The sequence below is a fragment of the Sinocyclocheilus grahami genome, unplaced genomic scaffold (genome assembly GCF_001515645.1).
Source record: "Sinocyclocheilus grahami isolate Dianchi unplaced genomic scaffold, SAMN03320097.WGS_v1.1 scaffold55.1, whole genome shotgun sequence".
Lineage (NCBI taxonomy): Eukaryota > Metazoa > Chordata > Actinopteri > Cypriniformes > Cyprinidae > Sinocyclocheilus > Sinocyclocheilus grahami.
In genome coordinates, this window is record NW_015505234.1 from 995,190 (window position 1) to 1,003,888 (window position 8,699).

Below are 8,699 nucleotides of genomic sequence, written 5' to 3' on the forward strand. Positions count from 1 at the left end.
TTTAATCATAATAACCTCAGGATAATCAACACCTAAAGAATAATACATTCAGTTCCACAAAACCTTGAGGAAAGTCATGTACAGGTACATATTCTGCCTCAAATAGCATAATGCAGTTTGGCTACTGTGATGTGTCAGTGTGATGTTTTGCAACTTATTTTTACTTTAAAATGTTATCTACATTATTGTATGTGCAGTATATGTGTGGGTAGTGAAAAGTAAAGAGCGTATTAGTATATTACAACTATTCTCAGAAGAGAATAATTGGAAAATATAAAGATGAATTGACATTAACAGTGAAAGTTAATAATATGATAATTTACACTTGCTAAGTAGGAGGTGTGTGCGTATGGAATTCAGTACCTTTGTCATAAGCCACTTTTCCACTGCGTGGTACGACTCGGATCGCTTTACTTTGGCTTGGTTCCACTGCAAAGTGGGTGGGATTATAGACTGATTGTTATAGATGCGCTGCCACCTCGTCTACTGACCAAGATACAGCCATTTATTTTTTCATGTTGAGTGCAACAGTCATTTAAAGCCAGTCGTTTAAAAAAATAATGCGAAGAAATGACACTGCGGTGGCTGTTGCTGACTATTTAAATCTAGCGGGTTTGGTGTCTCGTTTCACAAATCCAATGACGATGGTAGTGATGATTCTGTCTGACTAATCAGTAATCTGCAGTGTTTACATGTCACATTTTAGTATCGGTACAGCTCGCTAAAAAAAGTACCAGGTACTAGGTATTGTACATAGTGGAAAACCCCCTAAAAGTGAGCCGTACCGAGCCGTACCATGCAGTGGAAAAGCGCCAATAGTGACATATAGCAGTGTGTGAGTTTGTGGGAAGAGCAGATGATGGTGATGTGCTTAGCAGTAAATACCTGAATGGCAGTGCAGCAGCAAATCCTGGCTGTGATCCCCTGTTGTTTTAGGCAAGAACTCAACAGTGACTTGCCTGCTTTGACCAACATCAAGAGTCCCTATGGATGGCTCTACAGAAAATGGGCTGTGGGGAACATATACACTATTATAGATGCAATCATCAAAAGAAACATGGAATTATCTATACAACTCAATGTCCAAAAAATCTGCACTGACACGCCTCTTTTACCTGCATGTGTTCAGCTGAAATTTAGCCTCACATTTTCCTATGTTTCGCACAAGCAGAATTCTCTGGGACAAGCACTTGAATGGACAAACTTGGAAATGCAGACTATCTGGAAAGTCCAAGATGGCACGTGGCCCAACTGCACAAATGAGTACCTCAAACTTCTCACGTTCAGTCACACAGATGAGTTTGTGGATGTAATCCTACAATTACAAGCATCTGAATCTCAGTGGTGATATACAGAGGAACATAAAGCCTTGAAGAAGGCAAGGCCTCAAAACAAATCTAAATATAATATGGTACTGTACATCTGGTACATATGGTGTCCTTAATCAATTGTTCAATCCTATTTTAAATAAATCCCAGAACCTGGGAATTACTGTATTGAGGAATTAATCCGTAATCCTCAATCACATGCAAAACCTGACGGAGAATACAAGCAAGAGAGGAAATAATACTGTCTTTCTCAGACTGAGCCACCACAGCTCTATCTGAAGTGACTCTATTTGAATTAATGTATGAAGAAATCTGCATTAATGTTTTGCCAAACCAAAATAGATTAGCAGGTCACATCACAGACTGCACAAGGGTCACTAATGGACAAATGAGTGGCCGTGGTGGAAACACTAAGTCTCCAGTGTACTGTGCTTACAAAAGTACTTTCTCAGATTTCTTAAAGATATGTTAAACATTAAAATGAGACTTGACTTTGAGGTTTGTTGTGTTGTAGAGACAGAATTACAGACATCACTGTGTGGCAGTTTTTGCATGTTTTGCATAACATTTTTTTGGTCATTCATTGAAATACAAGCAATTGGCTCATGAGTACACTAACAATGAAAATTTATGTATAACCAATAGGGCTGGGCGGTATACCCAGCGATATATCGATATTTTCTTTATAAGCGATTCAATATGAGGCAATACTGTTTATATCGATATACAGTAGTTTGATACGAGTGCATCTGAAAATATAGCGGAGGACACAGACTGAGCTGCTGTGGAGAAAGTGCATAATCCAATTTGTTATAAACATATGACAAGCTTCATATTAAGGCCATTAAAAACTGGTAAGACATAGTTTATAGTTTGGTTTCGCATATTAGTTTAAGCGGCTCGGCCTGTCAGATGCTCTGACTGAAAGGCTGCGTGTGCCGCTGACAGAGACATAGGCTACTCGAGCTGTTTTAGTGTGTTTCAGATGCTGTCTTCCTGAATGCATAACTTACATTTCACAGGTATATTCTCCATCTGTAAATGTTAGAAATCCATGGAAATATTTCCATTTTTCTGTCAGAAGTGCATGAGCCTTCTGCTTTGGGATTCTCTGCTAAACTTCAGTGAACGAGCGCCGCCGCCAAACAGTCGAGCTCTGACTTCTGACTAAAATATACATTTCGGTGAAATATTTGTAGTTGGACAATAAATGTGACATGTAGAATTTTAAACCTATAAGTAAGTATATTTTTATGAGCATAGTACTGACTGTAAAGTGACTGTAATGGGGTAATCAAAATAGCCTAACGCACTCTAAAAAATGCTGGGTTAAATACAACCCAGTGCTGGGTAAAATAGGGACAAACCCAGCAATTGGGTTGTTTTGACCCAGCGGATAAGTAACCTGAGACGTTCCCTTTCGCTATGGGGAACGGTATACCCACGCCACCATGCTGAGGGGAGTGCAAGCCAGAACCATGTCGAGCACTAAGTACCAACTCTACCATATTGCTATGGGAGTCGCCCCTGGGACGTTAGATGGCTGTCAGTGACGTTATTCCCTATGGCCAAAGGCCTAGGCTACATACCCCAAAATACTTACCTGTTAGGGCCAGACTCCTGGGCCCGGGGTAGAGCTCAAGGCTTGGAATCAGAAATAGATTCCTTTAAGGGAATACGACCAAGAGCCTAGAATCATACTAGTCTTGGCCTGTCACACAGGGGCTACCGCATGTTTCTCTTTGTATGGGCTGAAGGAACTGTCTCAACAGACCCTTAGTAGCAACACCCTGTTAAGTAGGTATCCAGAGGATACATAGGAGGAGTGGTGCCCAAGGTGGAAGCAGGGTTTTAAACCCCTCAAAATGAGCACGAAGTCTTTGCGCGTAGCTCTTACCATACAGGGTTTTAGAAAAGTGGGCAAAGCATAATGTGCACACTTACGAATACCACGGTAGACCAGTCAGGCTAGCATGAAAGCGTAACCCCAGCCCGGATGTCCAGGACATTTTTGCAGTGACGCGCCAGGGGCGTGATGATCACGAAGGCTCCCGCAGAAGCCTGTGTTATGGCTGCATGATCCAGGAAGTATGATTGCGACGTCACTTTCTTCACCCGCTTAACGGCAAGTAAAGCCTCGCCGTGGCGCGATCCATAATTTCCAAAAGCTCATCATACGCAGGAGCAATGGCCCCTGAATCAGATAATGTTAATGAAATAACATCATCCTCCAGCGGCTCACTCTTGTGCACAGCCGACGATCACGAAAGGTTTCAATGTATGCTTCAGACACGGGTCACACAGAGGCGTTCCCCATAGCGACCCCTAGAGGACGCAGTTCGAAGTTCCCATGAAAGGGAACTGGTTGGGCCACCCTTAGCAGCAACAACTGCAATCAAGCATTTGCGATAACTTGCAATGAGTCTGTTACAGTGCTGTGGAGGAATTTTGGTCCACTCATCTATGCAGAATTGTTGTAATTCAGCCACATTGGAGGGTTTTCACATTGGAGCATCTAGTGGGCTGACCATTTTAAAATAAAGTGAGTCTTCTTCAATCACCTTTACCAGCCGAGGAACCTGCAATGGTTAGCAACATATCTTTGTTAAACCAGTGTTCATTACACATGAAAATGAACAAAATAATGCCTAATTGTCTTAAAGGAATAGTGCAAGATGTTGAATGGTGTGAATTAGAATGGCATGGACTACAAGCTTCCAATATAGGTTAACAAAATCATATACTGTATCCTCTAGGTCAGATATATGCCAAAATACAAAGGTGCAATAAAGAAGATTTGTAAAGACAATTAAAGGCACCTTGTATGTCTTAAATGGTGAGTAGTTCTGAAACACAATCTCAGACGTGTATGGCTGAAACATGGCCTGGTCCAAATCTAATGAGGAAAACTGTATTTAAAAAAACACAGTCAAACTTTTAGATAATATCTGATGAAATGTTGAAATGTAAAATGTAGAAAATGGCTCAATATACTTTTGAATTCAAATGTTCACTTTATTAAGGGAAAAACATCTGTGAATTGTGTTGTGTGAGAAAAATCAGATGGAACACACCCAGGGTTGGGTGGAGGCAGAACACATAGCATTCGTCATTGAGAAGATTTTTTCATATAACTACATCCGTCACATCAAGTTTGACTCACATTTTAGTAAGTCAATATTGTTATGTAAATGCAGAACTCTGCAGTACAAAGGTACTGTAAAAAGCTACAATTGCTATACTATACATATTAATAGCCATAAGTATCTCCCCAGAGAGAAACTGTGATGATGACCTTAATTAACTTTGAAAATGTTGCTGCTAAGATACTTGGAACCAGTGATGCAGAAGAACAAACTAAATAATTAAGCGATAGAGCTGAGCATTGTAAAATGCTGATATTTTACCTTGTGATGTGTGGTCTCACATATATATATATATGATATCTAAGAGCTCCAAGATTTGGGGTGGATGCATCTCATAAGTGTTTGATAATCACTCTTCTGAAGTCTGGCACATTTCTCGAGCATATACAGATGGAATCAGCTGCAAAGGCATATGCAGACTGTTATGAGTGCATTTATCCACTATATAACAAAATATTTTCCTATATTCTGCATAAATTTATATTGCATAAATTATTCTTCATAAAGCTGCTTTGGAACAATGCACATTGTGAAAAGCATTATAGAAATAAATTAAACTGAAATGAATTGATAAACTTTGCATGTCTTTTGGCTAAACTAGGATTCTCAAAACCTGCTCCTGGAGAACTACAGTCCTGCAGATTTCAGCTCCATCCCCAATCAACACACCTGAACCAGTTAATCAATATTTAATAATAAGCAAAAATAAAAAGGAGACATAGTAAATAAATCCCATTACAGTAAATAAAGACTAGACGCATGCGACTAGAGCTATAATAAGAAGTTTAAAAGGAACTGGTTTATCAGATACTTCATTAACAGCGTTTGTCAACACTCAACACCTTATAATCAACCACCTGTCAATCAAAAAATTTACATAAAAATCTATTATTCTTTATGGTCAGACTCAGAAAATATTTTTGTTAAATACATAATGTAGTGTAGGATTTGGTGTCCTAGTGAAAGTACAGTAAGTCTGGTATGTTAATGTAAATAGTTTAATTAAGTTAATAATAGTTAGTGCTCCGTTTGGAGGCAGGGATTTTAGTTAATAATAAGGGTAACCTGCTGCTTTAAAAATACAGTTTTAAGATATATTAAAATGCTCACCTTTGCAAAATTTTCCTCCCGTTTGACCAGTTTGGGATTTCGGGGTGCCACCACTTTTGTTTTGAATCCCGCTGGCATCTTCTCACCTGAACTTCAAAAGGGTCTGGCTGCAGACTTGCTCTTGCACTCTCAGACTTGCACTCTCAGACACTTGCACTTCCACTAGCGACATCACTTGCAGTCTTTATTTTTTATTTTGTTCTATTTATTTATTATTTTTGTTTGAATCTCTCAACATTTTACCAGGTGGTGAAGACAAGACAAAAGAAACTAAATTACGAAGTCACTTGCAATTGCCACTTGCACTCTCCGATACCTTCCGCAATGCGCAAACTCTCGCTAAGCGTTTTCCTCTTGTAGAAAAACATAAACACTTAACATGGCTTAATGTATTAAGATGCTATTAAAATATCCAATTCAATATACAGTTTATTAATATAATGAATATGTATGTAGTATTTTCCTCCCACACCGCAAAACGTGCCATAATGTGGCATAATGGACTAAGATGATAAAGACCAAACTCAATGCTCTTCATTATTAAAATATAGCCTACATAACTAATATACAGGCAAGCAGGTGAGCCCAGAATAAACGCAACATGCAAAGTTTCGCGTTAAGCGTTTTTCCATATAGAATAAACTGTCTACAGCTCTTTTATATCATTGTCTTTGTCCATTAAGCTACATTACATGTTTTATTTATGATTTTCTATGGGAGGAACTTTTAACGTGCAATTTAATGCATTGCGTTCTGGGCTCGTCTGCTTGCCTGTACGGAGTTGATCCTTTTAAAATCACTTAATGCGTTTCATAATGCACGTTCATATTTGCTGTTCTGTTTAAATAAAAATTAAAAAAGACTGCAAGTGACGTCGCTAGCGGAAGCGCAAGTGTCTGAGAGTGCAAGCCTGAGAGTGCAAGCCTGAGAGTGCAAGCCTGAGAGTGCAAGCCTGAGAGTGCAAGCCTGAGAGTGCAAGCCTGAGAGTGCAAGCCTGAGAGTGCAAGCCTGAGAGTGCAAGCCTGAGAGTGCAAGCCTGAGAGTGCAAGCCTGAGAGTGCAAGCCTGAGAGTGCAAGCCTGAGAGTGCAAGCCTGAGAGTGCAAGCCTGAGAGTGCAAGCCTGAGAGTGCAAGCCTGAGAGTGCAAGCCTGAGAGTGCAAGCCTGAGAGTGCAAGCCTGAGAGTGCAAGCCTGAGAGTGCAAGCCTGAGAGTGCAAGCCTGAGAGTGCAAGTCTGAGAGTGCAAGCCTGAGAGTGCAAGTCTGAGAGTGCAAGCCTGAGAGTGCAAGTCTGAGAGTGCAAGCCTGAGAGTGCAAGTCTGAGAGTGCAAGCCTGAGAGTGCAAGTCTGAGAGTGCAAGCCTGAGAGTGCATGTCTGAGAGTGCAAGCCTGAGACTGCAAGTCTGAGAGTGCAAGCCTGAGAGTGCAAGTCTGAGAGTACAAGTCTGAGAGTACAAGTCTGAGAGTGCAAGCCTGAGAGTGCACGTCTGAGAGTGCAAGCCTGAGAGTGCAAGTCTGAGAGTACAAGTCTGAGAGTGCAAGCCTGAGAGTGCAAGTCTGAGAGTGCAAGTCTGAGAGTGCAAGCCTGAGAGTGCAAGTCTGAGAGTGCAAGCCTGAGAGTGCAAGTCTGAGAGTGCAAGCCTGAGAGTGCAAGTCTGAGAATACACGTCTGAGAGTGCAAGTGCAAGGCTGCAGCCAGACCCTTCTCGTGAACTTCGGAGGTTTGAGTGAGAAGCTTGGTCGAGGCTGGCATTTTGAAACAAACTGACTCACGTTTTTTGTGTAAAATGAAATCTACTGCTAAAGGCAGAAATGTCTGGTTTCTTGCGTGATTGACGATGACAAGCGATAAATGTTTAACCCTGAATCAGGTGGCTAGACCCCATTCGCATGCTAGGTCGCGTCATTGATAATGTTGTGTTTATCCGAAACACAAGACGTTTAAAAAAGATGTTTGTAAAATAACCACACGGCTACATTATAAACTAAGAACAATAAAAATTAATAAAGCATTTTAAATGCCCCCACATTCTTCTTCGAGCGCACATTTCTCAACTTTGAGCGTTGTGATTACCATGACTGGTCGCCATGGCACCGGGCTACTGAACGTTCTCCGTAAACAGCTCACTGATTGTTGTGCGTAAATAAAGACGCTTTGTGGTGGGCCTGAACAGTGAGGATACCTGTACCAAACCACAAACAAACTTTATTTTTCATTGTGTTCGCATGCAGAGTTAGATATGATTAAAATATCAAAGAACAGTAAAGAGAGGTCTGTACGAGATACCATAATCTTATGTCATGGAACAATAAACACATTTGAAAAACATTTTATTTTAGTCATCAAGATGCTCAGCAGTAGATTTATGAAATTAGACTAAAATCCTGAAGTATATTTTTTCCCCTGAGCACTAATCAGTGTAACATTAGGCAAACGGTCTGCCCTCTTTGACCTGACCATGTCTAATATAATTTCAAAACTTTTACATGTAATTTGCACATATGTAGGTGTGTTGGTGAATTAAATAATCGTATAGTTTTGAATTTGACATAGCAACTAATTCTCATTCCTACCAAAGCAAAAACACATCTCTGACAGGACTGTTTTTCTTTCATAGCTTAAACTATTTAAAAAAGATATCAAAAATGCATCTATTTGCTCTTTTATACAGTGATTTGTACGTATACTGAAGAAAGTAATGTTTTCACTCACTCACCTATTATTCATTCATTGTGACTTTATTAAGGTCATTTTCTTTTCTCTTTTTCCTTTTCTCATCCACCCAGAAGTTGTTCCAAAATCAAGAGTGTTGAGCATGTATGCATTATAGCATAATAATAATAGCTTAATGCATAACTAAACACGGGTGTGGTGCATTACTCTCTCGTTGTGACATGATATGCAGTTTGAGATATTGCACCAACAACATATAGTTTAGTACTGATTATACCCTTGTTAAAAAGAAGTACTTTTAGAAAATACTGAATTGGCAACTGAATGCAATGTTTTTGGGCACTTGGGGAACAAAACACAAGACACAGTACTGACATTATTCCCCCTCCTGGAAGGCGCATCCACGCGCCCCACAATATCCAACGGGGGGGGGGGGGGGGGGGG

At 40.2% G+C, this 8,699-nt stretch overlaps 1 protein-coding gene across 1 annotated transcript in view; it reads left to right on the top strand.

Annotated features, from left to right (window-relative positions):
• Window positions 1-2,126: 2,126 nt before the first annotated feature.
• pnp6 (purine nucleoside phosphorylase 6) overlaps window positions 2,127-8,699 on the top strand; it is a 14,900-nt gene continuing 8,327 nt past the window's right edge. The window contains exon 1 of the mRNA XM_016270034.1: window positions 2,127-2,137. The gene's annotated coding sequence lies outside the window, so the exon portion shown is untranslated. The remainder of the gene's footprint in view (window positions 2,138-8,699) is intronic.